This window comes from Sphaeramia orbicularis, chromosome 8 (assembly GCF_902148855.1).
Source record: "Sphaeramia orbicularis chromosome 8, fSphaOr1.1, whole genome shotgun sequence".
In the NCBI taxonomy this organism is placed as follows: domain Eukaryota; kingdom Metazoa; phylum Chordata; class Actinopteri; order Kurtiformes; family Apogonidae; genus Sphaeramia; species Sphaeramia orbicularis.
In genome coordinates, this window is record NC_043964.1 from 26,045,363 (window position 1) to 26,065,240 (window position 19,878).

At 41.8% G+C, this 19,878-nt stretch overlaps 1 protein-coding gene across 1 annotated transcript in view; it reads left to right on the forward strand.

Moving 5' to 3' along the window:
- The window catches only part of LOC115423903 (RNA binding protein fox-1 homolog 3-like), a 716,495-nt gene that overhangs the window by 269,329 nt on the left and 427,288 nt on the right, over window positions 1-19,878 (forward strand). The window contains exon 4 of the mRNA XM_030140918.1: window positions 18,266-18,335. The gene's annotated coding sequence lies outside the window, so the exon portion shown is untranslated. The remainder of the gene's footprint in view (window positions 1-18,265; window positions 18,336-19,878) is intronic.

The following is a 19,878-nucleotide window of genomic DNA, read 5'->3' on the forward strand; positions in this document are numbered from 1 at the left end:
GCAATAAAAATTCCCTACAGATCCTGTTTAATCATTTCCAAACAGTAGAGACTCCACTGGTTCTATATCTTTAAAAAAAAAAAAAAAAAATCCTCCAGAGGTAAACTGCACGTGGAAAATGTCATTTATTCAATTTTGATTCTCTCAACATTGATTTTACTTTCATTTGTTTTTGGTGGAACCCAAAAATAATTGGGGTGTTGCACCTCAGCCCTATAATGATAGGAAGAATCCTACTAGTGGCGTAAAATGAGCAAGAAAAGACAGTTACCTAAGTCATTAATCGCAATTAGCTGCATGACAGCAAATCGTCAGCTCCGACGTGACTATCGTGACAGGTAGATTAAAGCGTTCGCAGCAGGTGGAACCGCTTCTCACTTGCCAACAAAGTTCCTCTTACATGTCATCAGTGTCTTTATTTAGCCTCCCTTTACATGGTTAAGCTCATGTGGAGGTGGAGGTGCTAAACAGGTGAACTCTCTGACTTTCTGAACGCTCAGCACTGCCGAAGACAGTTTTATATGAAATCAGTTCCTATTGAATCTTGACTTTTCACCCAGTCCAACAATTAGGAGTGAAACAGTCTTTGTTTCTGCCCCATTTCCCAGTTAGATGTTAATGAGGTCACTGTGTAATGGCAGAAATATTTCATAGCTTTAGCTTTAGGGATAACATTGGTGTTATTTTATCCTATTTATTTTATTTAAACAAAAATCCCCAAAGAGCCCAAGGCCAATGATGAGTTTATCTTGTGAACAAGTTTTATTTTTGTCATTACAGCTTCATATCACTTTTTCCTCTGAGCTGTAGAACTTGTTTGGTTCAGATGCTGTTACAGATATATAAAACAGCCAAACTGCTGCTCTTACATAACAAATCAATTCATTAAAATAGACATAAACTGCAGTAAAATTTTGATTAGTCATTTTTTGGAGGGGGGGTTTTGCTTTCAGGTGGTCATGGAAATTTCCTCTGGAGTCTAACTGACGGAAAAATTGAAACATATTTATTGTTAACATAAATATTTCCAGTAAATTAGACACATAATTAATGTGCTTTTCCACCCATGAAACAAACTGTTGATGTTACTGATTTCATCAATTAAAAAACAGCAACAAAACTTGACTGATTAGTTTCAATTAATCTAAAAAAAAAAAAAGACAATTGATACTTTATTTATCATGATGTATTTTTCAAGTCTATTTCAATCCTGTTTTTGTAAATATACAAGCCTCTCTGTTTCCCCTACATTTTTAAACATGTTTATTTTGTAAAATGTCTTTAATGAAGGAGCTAAAATATGCATAAAAGAGGTTTGAACCAGGTTTCATTCTTTGGGTTTTGAATTTTAATAACACACAGGTCCTACCAGTAGAATACGATCAGGTTTTGCAGTTGTAGGAACTATAAAATGTGTTTAGGAGCGTGTGTGAGTAAAATGTATTAATCATTGTGGTATGGTCCAATAAAATGTGATCCCTTTGTGGCACCTCATAGGTTTTCTTCCAAACAACAGTCTTCGTTTGACAGATTGAATCTGGAAACTGTTATCGGCTACGTAAATGAGCATTAATTAGAATTTGATTAATTTGTGTTGGAGTTGAAACATTAGTCCGGATCAGTGTTGTCTTGGCATCTAAATGGACACAGTAGAGTTTTTTGTGGTAAAACTAGAAACAACAAACATTACACAGGTGTCACAATTATTGCAAATTAAACGTCAAGGCCTTACAACATTAAACCCAACAAATCCCTATAGAGCAGCTCTTATTTTAACATAATTAAAACCTAGTGTAGTTTTTGTCTCAAAAAATGTAAATGATTTTGTCTATGTGTCATTTTTTTATTAAGGAACTTACAGCCTGCCCTGGAAGTTCACATACTTTATGTTTTTTTCTGCACTTCTTTGGAAAACAAAGACCTATAGTTCAATCAGATTCAATCCAATACCCTTGCTTCATAATTTAACATTTGATCACAGCGACCTTTGACCTCTGACCACCAGGTTTCAAGCATGTCATCCTTTAGCGTCCATTTGAATTCCCACAACATACCCCAGAGTTGTACAAATGTTCAACATACTTTTGTGTAAATAAACAGTAGAATGTGTGTTTGTGAGTACTTCCTGAAAGCCTCCTTGGTGACCATGGTAACCAATCTATCTCACCTGTACTGGAGTTAGTGTAATACTACTGAATACAGGCCAGTGGGCTGTGTTTGCCATCTTTCACTGTCTGTTGTCGACACAGCTGCATTGCATTGTGGGATATTTATGCTGGTGAAGCCTTAAGAGCTTGATTACTGTTGTATTTACCCAGGAATATTGTGTAGTTCACAGGCTGTGATTTCATTCTGCAAACATACATACATAATCTCAGGTTCTATTTTAACCAACTAATGCAGATGCAGATTTAAAACAATATAGTCATTCATTATGCACGCACATATTGAACAAAATTTAGTTGCATTGGCTCGTAAGTAAGAGATAAAGTAGAAGATGAAAATAAAGTGCACAATATTTCAATATAAACAGACCTGTACATAATATAGGTAACAATGGGTGTAACTATACACAGAATATACTGTAAATACTTAAAGGAGTAGCATGTTAATATGGAACATTTGTGCCAAATTGAAAGGCATTCCAGACAGAAGAATCCATGAGTATGAGGACACAGTCGTCTTGACCTTTGACCTTTGACTGCCAAAAGAGTCCAAGCGAATGCTTGTAGTAAATGTTAAGACATGGTGAAGTCATTCTTGAGTTCCCTGCAGTTCTCTGCATCCTCTGATTAAAATTTCCGTTGCATCACCCTTCTGTCAGGTTCTACATACAGCCCCATGTGATCTCAAGTCGGCCGGACCAGTAAAATAATAGCATAATAGCCTATAAATAATAACACCTCATTTTCTCTTTGTTTTAGTGCAAATAACTTATGAATAACTTAAAGCCTAAATTAGGAAAATATTTACATTTACAAATTATTATTTCACAAAAAAAAAGTGAATTCCCTGAAACATCTGAAATTTCTTAAAAAAAAAAAAAAGTGCAATTTTAGCAATATTATGCCTCAACTTGTCATTTATACATGTGCATTACAGATTGGATCTACAAAGGCACAAAACATTCAGTAACGGGGATTATATTGTTAAAATTGCACTTTGTTTTGTGTAGAAATTTCACATTGTTCATATTTGTTCATTTTTATTTATTTTTTATTGTTAAATTAAATTATTGTTAAACATTATTTTTTTCACAATAAACCAAGAAGAAAATGTGGAATTGCCATTATTCATAGGTTATTATGCTGTTATTTTACTTGAGATCATATTGGTCTGTATGTGGCCCCTGAACTAAAACAAAATAAAACTTGACTGCTGATACCTTAAGTGTATTTTCTGCACTTTGCAAATCACCCTGCGGGCTGGATTGGAACCTTTGCCGGAATGGTTTTGGCCTGCAGGCCGCATGTTTGACACCCTCGCTTTAATGATTCATCATTGACCTTTGCTCCTTCCTGTTTACTGCATCTTTCTTACATCGTAGCTGTCGTACTTGTTGTGTGTGTGTCTGCGGGGGTATTGCGTGTATTTGCGTGTCTGTGTGTACAGATGAGCATTGGTGACGTTATCTGTCATGCAGACGGGCAGCCCGCTGTCGGCTTGATTACCGCTGGCCAGCCAAACGCTTGACCCGCGAGCGGTCGAGGCCCCGGCGGTGGCAGCAGTGGGAGCATTATCCACCTCCACCCCTGCCTGTGTATAATGGCTGCACCGTGTGATCGATGGCCTGTGTACCTGTGGAGCCCAGCAGCCACAAAGCCAGACACACACACTTACACAAGCGAGCGACTCGCATAAGGGCCGGGAGACACACAGCGCTCCTCAGGAAACACCTCCAAGTCACACCCTGACACATGGATCCATTATACAGGCCTGACTAGATGTATGGTATATTCATCATCTTGTCCAAATACACTGCAGCCTCGGCGCTGAATTACCCGAATTGTTCACCTGTGTAACCGTCGCCTTATGAGTTTTTGCCTTTTTCTTTTCATAATATTGACAAAGGCTTCCACCGTAACAATAGTGCTGAATGTTAAATGAACTCTTGTGCTCTGGAGCTTTAGTTGGACTCAAAGCCTGAGCCCTGACACCAGGATCCATAGCACTACACAACTAGACCGGAGTTATGATATATTCATCATCCTGTTCAGCTGCTCACACTCAAACACTGAAACTGCCCCAAAAACACCAGCTCCGTAAGAGTTATTTTCCGTTTTTTTTTTTTAAACCATAAAGTAATTATTAATCCCCTCGTCTGTAACGCATAAATAAAAATGCCTCCCAACTTCCTGTTACTCATATTTATGCTCATATTGCCTTTTTAGAATTCATCTAGCGATCCCAAACCCTGTGTATATTGTGATATATGCTCAAGAAAAGCTTCAAATCTTCATATTTGAGGAGCTGCAAGTGCATTCATCAGATCCAGGTTATTCTCCTCCATTATAAGACTTAACTCCGAAACTGAAGTAACTGCAAAACACAATATAGCCCCATATATGAGTCTTTTTTTTTTTATTTATTTTTTTCTGAATATCAGTGTGAATATGGTATTTTACAGGATGCTTTGGAGAATTACTGTTGCTGTGGTGTACGTTTGCAGTCCTACTTAATAAAAGCAGAACAATATATTCATGTTTGCATCATCATTTTCCATAAATAATAGCTAAAGAGATAAAAAATGTTCCAGTTTAGATATTTTGCCACATTTGATGATTATCCACTTTAAGTTACATGTTTTGTTGATTTAGATTTATTAACGTTTTTGTTACTTGTGATACCTAAGTAATATTTCTGTCCACACTAGAACACAAAAACAACCACAGCCACCATATGCAGAACCTTTAGCCTGTCATGAAGTTGAGCAACACAATAAATTCAGTCATAACCTTAAGTCACAGGTGTTGGTTTGGTTGTTTGACGTCTCTTTATGGTCAAGTTTGTAGAGACATACAATGGATTCTTTGCCAGTAGATGTTGTCTCCCCAGTAGATGATTACTATATACACACAGTATCTATATCATCTATAGATTTCAACTCAGCCTGAGTCTCACATTGTAATATTTTGTTGGATTGCCTTATGCAACATCACAGCATTTATTTCCATCCATAGTGGTAGTTCATAGCATTGTTTGTAGTCCAGATCTTGTAGTGATAATAGTGATAATAAGTCTTCTCATCACATCCAATAGATTTTCAATCTGGTTCAGGTCTGGACTCCGAGTGTTTCATGATCCTGAACCACTCTTTAACAGTGTAGTCCTGATGAGTCCTGGTTTTGTTCCATTTTTATCCTCTTTACAAACTGATAGTGGTGTAAGAAATGAGAAGCTACTCACTTTCAGAACTTGTTGCAGCTGAAACTATTATCTAACTATTTTTGAGTCAAATCCAGGTGTGTGTACGTTACATAAACCAACAACAGACATATCTGCGTTGGGCTGAAATTGTTTTCTAATCTCTTTGTTTTCCTCATAATACAGATACATGTTTCATATCGTGAACTAAGTGCCATTTATATGTGGACAAGAGGCCCAAATGTAGAGACATATGTTAATTTTACATCAGTCGTTGAGTTCAACAGTTATTCAGTCTCCATTGAAGTGACTTATAGTTCATTTTACTCATGCATAATGTGTTTTGAGTGTAAATTAATGCACTGGTTATCGACTTGTTCTTGCTGCAAGTGATTGTTATTTAATCAGCATGTAAAATCCACTACTGGTCATCATAAACTTAATCTTTACTGTTGAATTTAGAGTAATATCCAGCCATAAACACTTACATTAATCATCTCTGTGAACACCTTAACACTGGCTTCTACTTTCTTTTTCCTTTTCCTCTCAGAGACACAGATAAACACATTCTCATGTTTCATTCTCTTGTCCAGATATGTTGCACCCCGAAAGCAAAATTGCCCAGATATTGAAAAGCCTGAATGGCTTCGCTCTCTCTTTCCTCCTTGGCTTTTAAATGATATTGCCCAGGTTTTTAATGTGAATATATGTACACTCTAGTTAAAAGCATTCCTTGTCGTGCAGTACAAGAACATGTTGTACCTAAATGTGTAAATGCAGCAGAGGAGTGAAAGCTCAGGAGTTGAAAACATCAATGCGTGCGCCACACTTTGAGGACACTTGGCTTTAAGTCTCATTTGTATTTGTCTTTTTAGCTCACCAGTCAATAGGCCATGAGGTATTGTGAAGACGCTGTGTCCGGTGTCTTTGTCATCTTTGTTGTCATCTTTGTAGTCGTCATTGTCTTTATGAGCAATTTCGTCAAAAATCTTCTGGTCGAAAATGCTGGTCAGATTCAATTCAAATTTTATACATAGTTGCATTGGAACAATGTCTACAAAGTTTGTTCACAGTTTTGAGAAATTTAGATGTTTGAATTTTTGGCAAATTTTGTAAGTATTAAAAATTTGCCTTTATTTATAATGGGCCATGTTTGGATGGCTTAAACCATGGAAATGGTTAGAGATGTCAATGTAAATACAATTAGGCTCTGATGGGAAGTCATATATGGATTTTCATTTAATTAGTCGTTATCCTCCAGTGAAAATACCAGCCACTTCTATTGGGAGATTGATGTCCTGCATCAAGACCACAGGACTCTAATAAAGTGGCAGAACTGACAACCTCACAAATTCAAGTTGTTATTGATTCTTGATAGAACCTGCCAACGAGATACAGGAACATTGGTCCTATTTTTGTGAAAGGGATCCTAAGGATGCGGCTTTAGCTTGATTGTACATCCATAAGTAGGCTAGAAATCCTAGAAAACTCAGTGTGCGCTACTATATATATTCCCAATGCACACCTGTGTTCCCTGTTCCGTCCTCTTCCTGTCCGTCTCCTCCATAAACAAACTCCCTCCCGCTTGATCTTTTCAAAACTCCCCGTTTGTCCTTTGGAGAGCCAAGGTTACCATGTCCATCGCTCCCTCCCGCCGCAGCGGAGATCTGTCAACAAACTTCTGAAGACTTTCTCACTTGGCAAACTTAAAGAGGAGCGGGGTTGTCCCAAGAGGTAATCAAGCTCCTTCTCCCGCAACCGGTATCTTTAAACAGAATAGATAAAGGAGGAGTGGGTCATGCAGTAGAGCTCAGGTACTCGGCAGGAAAAGTTCAGTGTATTGATGTGCTGCAAAGGGCTGCTGCTTCACAGAGAGAGGAGCCCGTTAGACCGCAGGCTTGATACCTGCACAGGTAGCCCAAAGGGAGTCAGGTTAGCACCCAGAGAAATTGACTTTCTGAAAAAAAAAAAAAAAAGAAAGAAAAAAAGAAATCACTTCTTTTTTTCTTCCTCCACTTCGCCTCTTCTTACCCACCTCTTTTCCTCTTAGTGAAACAGAAGGAAGAAAAAAAAAAACACATGGATAAATGACTGTCTTCTTCACTGGAGACTAATGATCCACTGGTGTCTTTCAGTCTTGGCACTGAAAGTGGAGAACAGCTTTGATGATGGAGGATTGCGGCTGACAGATAAAAGCTGGATGCCCCCTCCTCCTCACCCCACCGGAGATGCTCCCCATCTTTCAGACTACTTAGTTATGTGCTCCACTGTTATTGCTATGGTAACCCATTGTTATTTTATTTCATCTTTGCCACAAAAGTTCAAGCTGAAGGCAGAGGAACTGGGTACGAATCGAGGTTGTGCTTGTCTGCCTTCCTCGTCTGTCTTTGTCTCCATTGTCTGCGTGGATCTGTTCAACGTACAGAATGTGCTGTTGTAATGCTCTACCATGTCATTGAACAGTCACTCTATGTTGCTTTTCTGATTTAAACTATTCAGCTTTTTGTGTAAACACTTTTGCAAATACACTTCTTATATGAGACATGTGGTGACACAGATATACAATGGAAGGTCAGAGTATTGAACGCGACATGTATAAAACTCTGCAAAGCTCTCACTGATCTTTGGATTCTGTGCACTGACTTTGTTACCTTCCTCTCCACTTGACTTTGTCCTTTAAAAAAAAGCATTGCTGCTTTAAAGCTGGCTTTGTGCAAATTCACCTGAATTATTTAGTAAATTGCCGTTCTGAGCTATTAAAGGGTAGAACGAAAAGGGACTGTTTTCAAGCCCTTTCCCTCCTCTTCCCTCTCTCCTCACTTTTTCATCCATGCACAATTTGATTTGACTTGATTTGATTTGAGCCCTGCCACTTTCAGTTTGAATAAGGTAACCAGGAGTTATTTGCTAGGAGAGACAAGGGCCTCGCTGGACGGGGAGGTTTGATGAATTTTCACGCTGCTTAAAAATTCAAACTTTGCTTTATTCAAATGTAACGCATGACTACAAAGACCCGGTGTTTGATGAGGTGTATGAGATGTAAATGTCGAACGGAGCGTCTCCACTTATCTGCCCCCGCCGTGGAAGGTGCCCGGCATTGTAATCACGCCATCTGAATGGATTCAAAGTGCGCTCTTCGGCATGAACGAGGGAGCGTTGACGGGGCGGGGCCATACAGTGGCGTTCCCCCCTGGGGCTCGACTCTGCTCGGATCGCACTGAGCATCCTGCGAGAAGTGTTCTGCAGCTTGTTCAGTAGTGTCCATTTTTCCTCAAGTAAGAACACTTCACATCTCAGACTCTGCTGCATTCATGCTACATTTATTCCTGATTTTACCAACTCGACTATGCTTGTATTCGCTCTCTACACACTGTTTCAGTCATGCTGCAGCATTTTCTTACTTCTGTCAGCCAGCCACTTTTACTCTAACCTCTGCACTCCGTATTGTCAGCCAGCCTGAAGTGTTTGCAATTCAGTAATTTGAAATTACTCCACTCTCGTACGTATACTAAGCCACTCTGGATAAGAGTGTCAGCTAAATGTCTAAGATGTAAATGTATGTAAATGTGAGACCTCCTGTGTATAGCTCCATGTCTGGCTGTGCATCAGCGTCAGCAGCTCGAGCAGGGATTCACATCGACTCCTTTCATTTAGTCCACAAAGTAGCCCACAGTTTATATTGTCTCTGTACCGGGTCAGCCTGAATTTACACTCATGAATATGAAAAATAAAATACATAATAAAATGCCCACAGCTTAGATTTGAGCAGTTAAAGGTGGGATACAATATGTAACACTCACACATTAAAATATAGAAAAATAACTCCATCAGATATTTCCAACACTGTTCAAGTTATTTGGTGGAGCTGCCTGTTTTACTTCGAGTCTGGTGATATGATGGAGTCTGTTGTAAAGCAGAATAGAGGTACGACTGCAACTGATCACTTTTTTACCAATGAATTAGCATTATTTTCTTAATTAATTAATTAATTAATTAATCAATTGATTGTTCGGTCTTTAAACTGGCAAATGTTAGGTTCCATTCCAAATATATTCAGTTAACCATCAAAGAACAGCAGAGAAACCAGGAAATATTCACATGCAAAAAGCTGGAATCGGTTCAAAATGACTTTTTCTTATAAAGTTACTCAAATCAATTGTGATCATCAAAATAATAGATTAATTTAACACTCTACAACAAATAGCAGAAGCTCTAAATGTAAGTAAAGAAATCAATAAAGGAAGGCATCTGTTTTTATCAGTCACATTAGAGGTTATACGCTTAAAAAATGCTTATTACTGCAAATGAAAGATAATGACAGTCATGTTGAAGTACAGGACTTGGATAATTATGTACAGAAATTGTATCATGTTTTCTTGTAGCCTTGTTGTTTCCCTCTAGTTTGATTGGAAGCTGAGATGTTTTTCAAGAGGTCGACAGCTCTAATGTAGGAATATGGACTCACACAGGAAGTAGTGTGTGATGAAGGGTGTGGCTCTAGTTGGATCTGAATATACTTCACAAATATTGCCATCTGGTCAAACAAAGCTAACTGCAGACTGTGAATCTTGGCATGTGTAAGATTAGAAAATCAATATTAATAAACATCTGATAATATTTACTCATTAGCCATTACATGATTATTTTGCAACACATGAATTCAGTAAAGAGCAGATATATTTCAGTGCCTAGTTTTTTTTTTTGTTTTTTTTTCAGCCAAACTTCAGAATTTTCATGCTAGCAGACAAGCTAATGTGTGCAGTAATGTAATCTTAAATTGCTGTTACGTAAGATAACAGATGTCACTAGTCATTAGAATTAGTTGAAATTATTTCAGTATTTGTTACTAAACTTAAAATCACATCAAGCAGATGTTGGTAAAAACAACTCCCATGACCCCGCTCTATTTAAGATTGTAAAACTGCATCTTTTGTTAGTGTTTGGTGAGAATAACAGAAATTATGTACTGTTTATTTAGGCTGAACAATAGATAGGTGTACTCAGGTTTGGTCATCAAATAGTGTTTAAATCACAAATTCCAAATAGTTATCACTCAGATCACAAGTTGGATGTGTGTTCTCTGTGGTCATGTCAGGAACATAAGCTGCCAAACCCCTGCATATGTGAGCTGTACCAGTTAACAACAAGCTTACAGCAGCCACAGCCACTGAAGAAAACACAACAATACCAAAGAAAGGTAGGGAAGATGATGCTACCCAGAACTAAAAACAGCTGCAGGATGAACCTGCTCCAACAAAAAAAGTATGTAAGGAAAGGAGGCAATGTCAGGGCAGGGTGCAGATGGAAGGAAGCTACAGATGTGTTGGTGTTAATGCACAGTGACACAGTTATTGTTATTTGTTGACATCGTACATATATGGTATATCATTTTAAAGCTGCAGTGAGCAGAAACCTGGAAGAAAATGCCAGAAACACACTCCCCTGTTCCTCTGTGCCCTGAATACAGACTGAGTATAAAGATGGATGGCACAGCAGCGTTTCATGCCACTATGGAAAAGTGAAGCCCAAATTTCATGGATATGGGAACTGTCACATCGCTTCACTGACAAGTCACAGAGTCTCCACATAGAGACGGGTCTGACAGAGTCTTGACAGAGATTGGTCATTACAGCTGTCAATCACCCGTTTTTAGGACCACGATCATCTGTCAGGTGTTCACTTTTCTAAAAACTGAAAACAGAGCCAAGAGGAGCTGCAGAAGTCTAGTTTCTTCTCAGTTCACTTGAAATGAACTTTTTGCTCAGTGATGCCAAAAACTTTGTCTGGAGTTGATGTGTACAGTAAAAACCCCGATTACCACTGTGAATCATCCATAACACTGAAAGAAACTGAGATTTATTTTTTGGCTGTAACACTCTGTGCTTCTGTGTGTTTCAGCAGCAGATGTTTAGCATTTGGCAGCAGTGAGGAGGTACATACATTAGCTCTGTGCTTACCTAACATGACAGCTAATTCACATCTACCTCTGCACGTGGCTGAGCCTCTGGATGGTCGTGCATTAGTCTGGGGGCAAGCTCAGCTCAACCTTAAATGCTCAACGTGCGTGTGACTGATAGAACAGGCATCTGTGTGCGCAGGAATACATATAGGCTTGTATTTCTCGGTGTGTATTTGTGTGAGCCTCGAACGGTGCTGCTCACTGCCTGGCTGTCTCTAGTCCCCCCCCAGAGGGTCATTCAGCCCCTCTCCCAGCTTCTAATCCCGTCTGTCCGGGGGAGATAGAGGGGAGCGGACGGATGCGGCGCACCCAGGGCGCCGCAAACACAATCACCAGCCTTTCACAGACACTTAACGGGGCTTTGCGCTTGTTCAACAAGGCAAAACGCGGCAGGAGGGATCAATTTAATACAAGGCCTGACTCAAATGGAGAGAGGGTAAATAAATAAGCAATGACAGCGAGGACTGTCGCACAATTTGTGCAGTGGCTGTCCACTTTCTCTCAGTGCCTGCTCTTTTGCCTTTCTCTGTAGCACCTATTCTATATGATTCCATTTCCTCCCTCGGCGGCATATGGGGACGAGCTGAAAAAGAGCAGCCCTGGCTCTTCTCTCTCATCAGGGTGTGTTATTTTAATAAATCACTTCTGCCATTGCTTGGTACATTAATTCCTCGGGCCCAGAGGGCTGTGTTGCCACTAGCAGCGATCTGCATGAGGCGCTAAATGATGTGGGGGATCCCCCGGTGAGAGAACAGAGGCTCTCTGAATCTTCCCTCCATCTCAGCCTTGTCGGTTTGGCGCTCACCCTGGGCTGGCCCGGCTCTCTGCAGACATCATAATCAGAGGAGAGCCAAGGCCTCGTCTCGCCACACATACCAATGAGACGCACATATAGCCAGGAGGGTAGTCACCTGACACCTCACTCCACCGACAGTACCCCCTCGCGTGGCTTCATTAAGCCACTTCACACTGGGGCTTTATCATATGATGCCGACTGTATGTGACATCCATATGTGTTCATGTGGCGTGTACTCTTAAAGTTTTTCTAAGCAGATTGTTGCTGCTATGTATATTCCATCATCCAAAGACACAGCCTTCTAACCTCCATCTTTCTTATAGTGTTAGTTCGGTCAGATTCTATGAGGTGCTTACCCATGGCGCATTGCCTACAGTAGGTGAAGGTTTGGTGAGGCACACAGGAATACCGATATGCAAGATAATGCACTGCTGTAAATGGGAGCAGCAGCAAATATATGTTTGCTACCAAAAAAACGGCATCTGTTTATCGACGTTATGTTTAGAATATTTTCTCTGCAGTCACTGCCCATGAAATCACTCTCTTCAAAGCCACCAAACTCATTCTACAACTCCATTTTTACCTCATCAGACTCTGGTTAATTTGTTTGCAGGTGATTTATAAATAAGAGGACTGGCTACACACCTACTCATAGAAAAATGGTTAAAACTGATAACATTTCTCCATCTTAAGATAAACTCTACAGTCACTGTGTTTACGTTCCTTCATTTATAAAGTGTCAGTCATAGTAAAGAGTATATCTGCACTGTGCTGTTTGTTTTTACATATGACTTGTGAAAGAAGCATCCTCCATGTTCTCACATCGTGCACCTTGCTCATGAAAGCAGATCCTAGAAAATATATGTGATATCTTGTTCACCGCATGTGTACTGATGTGTGGTTACATATCAGAGAAGATGCACATCGTATCTACTGTAACTATAAAGTCTACAGACTTAAGCCACCATAGATCATGATCATACAGAAGTATAAACCAGCTCAAAAAACACCAAAGTTTCACAATAGCACAAATGAACCACTCAGGCAGTGTTGGACCAGCCATGTTCATGTTCTGCAGGTAAAATTAATTAAGGGTTTTTGTCAGAGGAGTTTGGTGGCTTTGAAGTGAGCGATGTAGCGGCCTCAATTCACTGTCTGACTGCAGGCTAAAACAGTGAAAACATGCTAAATATAGTGTCAAACTGGTGCAGATTTTTAAGGTGGTTAAAATCCATTTTGCTGTTGTTCACAGCAGCACGTTGCTGTGCTTCTGTTTCAGTTTTTCCATCTGTTTCTCCATCATCCAACACATCAAGTACATCACGCAGCATCACTTTAGAAAGTCCAAACTAACCCTTTAACCTCGCACTTTGCAGAAACCTGCCACTTGTCAGATGAAATTTGATCACATTGTTTGTACTGAGATGATCGTCGCTCTCCGGATGAGCCACAGGTCTGCAGGTGGCGGCGGCATAAACACTATGTAGAGATGTCTGTTTTACATGGCTGCTTGATTAAATCCTGCACAGTGTGACTGCACAGAGGCAGGTGGTAGGAGTAGCAGCAGCCAAAGTGGTAACAGTGTTGATGAGAATGCTGTGAATGTATTTCTCCACTGGGGGTTCCCAAACACCCCCGTTTCCCCTCTAGATCTTGACGCATCGTGGATCAGCTTTTTTTTTTTTTTTTCTTCCCCTCTCTTTATACATCATAACTCCTCAGACAGAGGTGAGGTTGCCATTGGTATGCACAGACAACACCGGCAGATTCACCACCCAGAATACCGCTGGGAGATTATACCCTTCCCGCTCCACGCTGCAGGGATTCGGCCACCGTAAATAGAGCGCTTGGGAGTGTGCGTTGTGCCCGGAATGACAGAGCACCGCGGCGGCTGCAGACGGCAAGCACAAGCTCAAGGACTGCCACAAATACAGTAATCTCTCATGCTTTTGGTTGTGGTTTTTACTTTCTCCTGTGGGGACTCAGAGATTGTCCAACTGAAGATCCGTCTGGCTGATTGTCAGTGTGCCGTGGGCAGCCATCGGGGTGTGCAGTACATAAGCTACAAACAAAATCTGTTGGACTTCACAAAAGAAATATCTCATGAGGAAGTTGCTCAGGAAGTCTTAAGTATCATCAGATGTTGAGGCAGGAATTCAAACTTAATACTGTTGATTAAGTCGGTTAAAAGCAGCACTTGAACGTACACTGAGTACAGATTTATCATACTTGGACTTTCCATTTTGTGCTACTTTATCCGACTGTTCCACTACATCTCAGAGGCAATTATCTTTGTTTTTTTTTTTTTGTTTTTTTTTTTTACAGCTTTAGTTACTTTTCACTTGAATATTTAATACAATGGGTAACACAACAACCTTTTACCATCCACATCATTGTCAAAGATAAAATGAGTAGTTTCCAACCTTTTTTGCACTAACATCTTTCCAAAAGCAATGTGTAGTTGCTCACATTTCACATGTCTGGGTTGGGAACAGCACCGCTAAATATTTGTTTTAAAAACTTGTTTTAGCTAATGTGTTGCCAAAATTAAAGACTCGATAAAACCAATTGAGTGTTTTCATCGTCCACCTTCAGCAGAAACAACGGTATCATTGACATTAGTGATAATGTAACAGTGTCAGATATTGTAATGTATTCAAGAGTGCTTCTCTTGGATTTTTCATACAGTGCTTTTACTTGTAATGGAGTATTTTTACATTCCTATATTGGTTGTATTATTTGGCTAAACGATCCAGGTATGTCTCCCACTACTGATTATACTTGACTGTCTTTGTATGTGTTGTTTCTAAAGGGTTGCAGTGTTTCACTTCATGCACAAGAAGCAGTCGTTTGTAGTACTGTACGTAGTATCACAGACCTGAGAGCTGAATGACAGTAGCAGAGGTAGTTTGAGCGAGTATAATGACTTGCTGTTGCTATGGTGTGCAATGACACACAGTGGAAACACAGACGCAGCACAGTGAAATTCTAGATGAGAAGTGCTTTGGCATGTTTTAACAACAAACCCAGCTCTATTTTACACAATGAATGAGTAAATAATATAAGTGCATACCCACATTTTTTCCCTTTCAAGTCAGGGTTACATTAATTAAAACATTTAATGGTCATTGTCCGTGCTTTTTTTTGTGTACACATACCAGATTTCCATTTGTCTTACTTGTGCATACCCTGACCCATTAAAACTGCATCTGTGCATTTGACTTAATTTGGGCACGGAGGGCTGTCTTAATTAATAAGCAGGCATCCACCAAACTAATCTGCCTGTGTTGTGAAGTCTGTCCTTTCCATTAAGTGGGACTCACATTATCTCCTAATCAAATTAGTCACTTAATTGTGGCCCTCCCTTGATGGATCCCATGAAAAAAGGAGCGCCATGTTTGCTGGAGGGGGATGTGTGAAGATGGAACACGGCTGTTTCATTACGATATGAATTTTTTAATAACCAAAGCGTTCGCTGTCATCTCACTGCTTTGAACCTTTGCGAAGGGTGAAGTTGAATTTGACATTTTATCCACTCGCACAGTTGAGTGTCTTGCTGGTGTGTTGAGGCTAAGTACCTAGCCCAAGGCCACTACCCAATTGCCCAATAGGGGATTGACCCCTGTCATCCGCTGATCACTGGTCTGCTTTCTTAATCACTTCCCCACACTGCCTGCTGCACTACCTGATCTTAGTCAATACATTAGCTCTTTCGGTGCTGGGAAAAAAACCTGCTATTCCCAGAGTCATGATTAGGGAGTGAAACCGTATGTCACCAAAGACGCCATTCTGTCCATCCTCAGCAGGGTTGATTGGCCCCTGGGAGCTGCTGTTTTGAGGCAGTGCTATGGAGGTATTCATGGTCCGAAGGGAGGGTTGGGGGTGGGATTGAGGGGACCCCGGGCGTTTGATGAATGGTGGCATGTGTGGTCATTTGTCCCACTGATGGAGTTTTATCCCCTGCCCTTTCAGAGCGGCCAGACAATAAAGAGAGCCACAGCCAAGCGTGACAGGTTAACCCAACAGTAATAGAATACTCTTAATAGTCTGGCTTGAGCCAAAGTCGGTAGCGGAGGCCAGGCCAAATCGCCATGCTACCTCTCGGTGGCGAGAGCGCAATACAGGCTCTCACTGTTGTTGTCAGACAGGGAAGCAAGGACAAAGAGGGCAGCGTGATGGCTTAATGGGTGGTTTGATGGCTTCATAGGGTGAAATTGAAGTTGGTGAGGGCAACCAAACAGATGAAACAGGGCACAGGGGGCATGATACAAAAGGGAAATTAGCCATATATAAGCATGACATCAACCAAATGTATTTGTTTTATAGGAATCCTTGAGCTTCAGTGAGGCTGTGTGTGCATCCCTCTCTCTCTTTCTGTTTGTGGGATATATGGCGATGCAGTGACACGTGGTGAAGCCTATATACAACATAGAAGATAAACACGATCAAACCGAGCAAACAGTCAAAAGAGATTTAGATGATGTTGTCATGACGTTGACGTGAACGTGCCTGTTTTCTGGCAGATAATCCTCACAAAGAGAATCCTCCGGGCTACACGCTCCTGCACAGGCAACGCTTCTGTCAGTGTTTGTTTCTCCAGCACCTCCGCTCGCAGTTTGTCATGTCTGACTCGGGCTTTAATTAGGCCTGTGAATTGAAGCGGCGGGCGGCAGCAGGGCTGGGAGCCCTCTGTCCACAGCTCAGCCGTCCTCCACGGCGTCTCCTCGGAGGACCTCTCTGCTCTGTGTGGTTAAGATAATAGAGGCTCGCTCAGAAGATGTTAATTGAGGGGAGATAAAGTGCAGTAGTGGCTGGAGGGATGCGATGTGCGGGGGTGGAGGAGAAGCAGGGGGGCTACCTGATTAGAGGCTGAGGTGTTTGACTTACAGCTCATTTTTTGGTGATATATGTACTGGGTGATTTTCAAAAAGGAGCAAGAAAATACCAGAGCAGCATGCATCAAAACTACAGATGTAAAAGGTAGTTATTAAAGTTTTTCCTGGATCATTTGTGTTGTCAGGCTCTGCGCCGTGCCATGGCGTCCTAGCCTTACACGACCTGATAAGGCCAGAAGGATTAATGCTTTGGTAGCTGCAGGAAGTGAATGGTGCTGTCAGCTTTGCAGGGTGGAGTTTTTGGGCCCGGGAAAAAGAACACAAGGCTCTCAGGCAGGTACAACTGTACAGAGGCTGAAGTGGTCGCACCGAAAAACAGCTGAAGTGACAGAAGCTACATTAATAGTGGCATATGTCTGGAGCACAGAGAGATTGAAAAAAAGGGGAGAAAACAGATCCTCCACCGGCGCGAGAGAGGACGAGAAAGAAGAGGAAAAGGACGAGAAAAAGCAGAAAACAGTGCCAGCAGCTTCCATAATTGCCTCAATGCCACTGGGATTGCTTTCATTCAATTGAAGCATTCTCTTTCTCTCCACATTGGAGTTGGAGGTGAAGGAGGAGGGTGGAGAGTTCTGTGATGGAGGGGGGAGGAAGGGAGGGGAGGGAGTGGAGCGAGTTGCGGGGGGGTGTAGTGGCGTGGGCAGGCGGGAGATCCGATGGTGATGGTGCCCTCCGTGTTTCGGTAACATACAGCGATGAGGGCGATAGCTCCCCTGTAGCGGCTGAATCTCTGGCATCAGTGTGAGCAACAGAGAGAGAGAGAGAGAGAGAGAGAGAACGAGCGAGCAAGAGACTAAGTTGGATATAGAGTGAGAGAGGGCGAGCGAGCACAGTGTTGTGGAAGAGTGAGGTAGCGATAAGGAGGTAGGTGGACCGCAGATCAGACCTGTCAGATGTGATTGCGCATCCAAGAGCAACCCCGCATGTGAGTGTGTGAGTGTGTGTCATATTTCCCAAAGACAACCTACCTCGTCAACCCCCCGCCCCCCCTCCTCCATAACAACAGACACACAGAAATACCCCATTACTGGCCGAACGCACACTCACATTCCTCGAGGAATCCTTTATTTCTTTATTTGGGCTCCTGTTGGTGCGTGCATTGGATGCTCTGCTCCCTCCTCCCTCCTCTTCTTCTTCTCCTCCTCCTACTTGTCCTGCTCTTCTCTCCTCCTCCTCCTCCTCCTCCTCTCTCTTTTGCCGCTCTCACAGCCTAGTTTTCTTTTTTTTTCCTCTTCAATCTTGTGTGTGCAGGTTGTATCTGACGGAGGGACCGACCGGTGCCGCGCTCCCATCCCCGCCGCGCTCCTTCAACAACAACACTGTGAGTATTCTCATGCTAATTTGGCTTCTCCAGCCAGCGTCATGTCGGTTGTCTCTCTGTTTCTCTCTCTCTCTTTTTCCTCTGTTTCTTTTTTTATATATATATTTATATATTTTTAGTGTTTGCCTCTTTTATGTTTTCATTCGTGGCTCCAAATGCAGTGGCGGCAGCGCGGGAAAGGCAGAAAAGAAGTGGAGACAAAAAGCAATGAGAGAGGATGCACAGAAATAGAGAGAGGGGAGAGGAGAGGGGAGGGGAAGAGGAGATAAGGGGGGAAAGAGATCGCTGCCGCCGCCACTGCTGCCACTGATGCTACCGCCGCTGCAACCCGTTCTGCTTTCGGAGGTGTTTCTCTGGGAGAATGGTGGAATTGCCGAAGGGATGAAGTGAAGGGGGCGGGTCTTGGTTTTGTGAGTAGATAGTTGTGTGAGAATGATAGGGGATGTTGTTGACAAGCAGAAAGTGGCTCATCAGACAGCGGGGCAGCTCGAACCGAGGACTAAACTTCTGATTCAGCCGTCACTTTCCGTGGGATGACACCTTCCTTCCCTCTGTCTCCTCCCTTGTTTTAATAATACCTCTCCGATTTTGCAGAAGTGATGAGTTTCTTCATGTGGGTGTCTGTGCAGATGGAGGGTAGATGTTTGTCTTGGTGCGTACGTATGCCAAGATGTGATGAGCATATGTGTGTGCCATTCATAATATGCACTTAGTTTTAATGACTACAGGAGCAGCTGTACAAATGAGGTTTTGCATTCAACATTTGCACCCACATATGTGCATGTGTGTGTGTGTGTGTGTGTGTGTGTGTGTCAATAATTGTGAAAAACTACTTTTTTTTTTTTTCACTGTGGTTTGCCTGCAGGAAATATGTAACCACTGATCCCAGTTGTCTTAGATTTACAATAATGAGAGCACACTGTATGAATATGTCTATAGATAGATGTGTGTGTGTGCGCACGCGCGCAGAGGTCAGCAAGTCCAGTCCCACATGCTGCCCTGTGATCAAAGGGCCACATTTAATCCGCCCACGACATGTGTCTGAACCATATGAAGAGTGGGTGTACTCTGTGTGTGTGTGTGCATAGGCTCTGTGTCCTCAACTGCAACACCATGGCTAATGGGCATGCAGGTCAGTGTGAGTGGACATGCATCCGGCTGTGCTGAGATGTCACCGAGACCCAAACCTTACAGAGGCCTTCACTGGGACTCACGAAAACCCCCAAGTCTCTGCAAGAGAAAAAGCATATTGGGCCAACAAAACGTTCGCAACACACTTTGGCAGATTCATTTGGCAGAGTTAAAGGGATTGATCTGAGCGTGGCAATTAGGCAAATTTCAGAACTAAGCATCTGGCGAGGCGAGAGCGCTTTCGCCTGGCAGAGGATTACCATTTTAGTTCCATTTTGAGACGATAGAGCCCAGAATGTGTTATTTCACAGCACTCCAGCAGCACGGCGGCACAGGCAAAACCAGCACATGAGGGATCTTTGTGCAGCGTTTATTTTATGTTGTGTGTTGATTTCTCGCAACCTGCTAAGTA